The following is a 2,019-nucleotide window of genomic DNA, read 5'->3' as shown; positions in this document are numbered from 1 at the left end:
AACTTTAACAAAAACTGCAGGTGCGTCTGTGTCTGGTGAATTTTTAGCTTGTTTTTCATTCAGTGGGAAGAAAATCCAGAAATTTTACTCAAGTAAAAGTAAACAAGGACAGCGAAGTAAAAATACTACGAAAAAAGTTGATAAAGTAACTGTAACTATCCAACCACTGAAACAGATGCTTAGAGCAGATAAATGTGTGGATGTGCCAAAACCTCCTCCAGCTGAAACAAAACTGAAGTTATTATTTTTGGACCTAAAGAGAAACAATCTAGAGTCATAGATCTAGAGTTATAAATCTAGAGTTATAGATCTAGAGTCGATGCACAGCTTCAGTTATTACAACTAAACACCAGTGATCAGCCCAAAACCTGGGAGTAGTGATGGACTCTGACCTGAACATTCAGAGCCACATAAAGACAGTTACAAAGTCGGCCTTCTATCACCTGAAGAACATTTCCAGGATTAAAGGACTAATGTCTCAGCCAGATCTAGAGAAACTCATCCATGCGTTTATCTTCAGTCGTATTGATTATTGCAACAGCGTCTTCACAGGTCTGTCCAACAAATCAATCAAACAGCTGCAGCTGATCCAGAATGCTGCTGCTGGAGTTCTCACTAAAACCAGGAAGATAGAGCACATAACACCAGTTTTAAAGTCCCTCCATTGGCTACCTGTAGCTCAAAGAATAGACTTTAAAATACTGTTGTTAGTTTATAAATCACTGAATGGTTTAGCACCACAATACATTAAAGATTTGCTGCTGTTTTATCAACTTTCCAGACCTCTCAGGTCTTCTGGTTCTGCTCTGCATCCCCAGAACCAGAACCAAACGAGGAGAAGTGGCATTTAGCATCTATGCACCAAAAATCTGGAACAAACTTCAAGAAAACTGTAAAACAGCTGAAAGACTGACTTCCTTTAAATCTCAACTAAAAACCCACTTGTTTAGAGTTGTATTTGAAACGTAATGCAAATTTATTGACGGAACCTGACTTGGTGTTCTGTTTTAATTATTGATTCTATGTTGCATTGTGTTTTTGTGTTTGATGTGAAATGCCTTGCTGCTGAAATGTACAATACAAATAAAGTTTGATTGATTGATTGATTGATTGGTTGATTGATGCTACAGTCGGTATGTAAACATCCTTCATCGCGTTTCTCTGGTCCTCTCATGTCGCCCAGCTCCTCCATCATCGCTCCTTTCTCCACAGATCCACAGTGGGAGCGGCCTTCGTCACTCCCACAGAACCACCATCACTTCCGCCGCGCGCCGGCGCTAACAAGGCCCGCGTGCGACACGTCTCACTCACGGCGGTGACATATTGGATCTCACCAGGCTGATGTGCTCGACTGATCAGGGCGTCACGCTGGCAGCTATTAGAGCCTCTATCAGCCACACCGAGAGCCGGGCTTTGATGGCGACACAGTCTGGCACATGATGATTAGCGTTTTTTTAGGCTGCGGGAGGATTTCACGCAGCATCGCAGAAATTAATCAGGACACTTTGTTTAATGCTGCAGTCTGTTTCCACTAAACCGAGGATTATTGATCGGCTTTCTGCTGGATTTTTAAATATATTCAGTTACCAACACGCGACGAGTATAATAATGAAAAAATGAAACAAGTAACATGACAATTATCGATTTTAAAGGTATAATATTACGAGAATAAAGTCATATTATTTCGATTATCACGAGAAAAATCGCAATAATATGAGAATAAAATAATAATATATTGATAATACATTTGTATGAGAATAAAGTCAGACTATTACAAGAATTGTCGTACAAGTCATTATATTACAAGAATAAAGTCAAAATAATGAGGATAATTCATAATATTTGGAGAATAAAGTTGTAATATTCTAACTTTCTTCTTGTATTTTTTTTATATTTTAGTAATGTGGTCCTAGTGCCCTGTTGTATTAATTTGTCCAAATTTTATTGATTTAATTCCCACTAATTCTGACTAGGCAGCCTAAATGAAAGTGAGCTTTGCTGCTACAGGCACAGACTGCT

This window comes from Gambusia affinis, linkage group LG08, assembly GCF_019740435.1.
Source record: "Gambusia affinis linkage group LG08, SWU_Gaff_1.0, whole genome shotgun sequence".
In the NCBI taxonomy this organism is placed as follows: Eukaryota; Metazoa; Chordata; class Actinopteri; order Cyprinodontiformes; family Poeciliidae; genus Gambusia; species Gambusia affinis.
The sequence above is the reverse complement of the archived record's forward strand: the minus strand, read 5'-3'. Positions refer to the sequence as shown.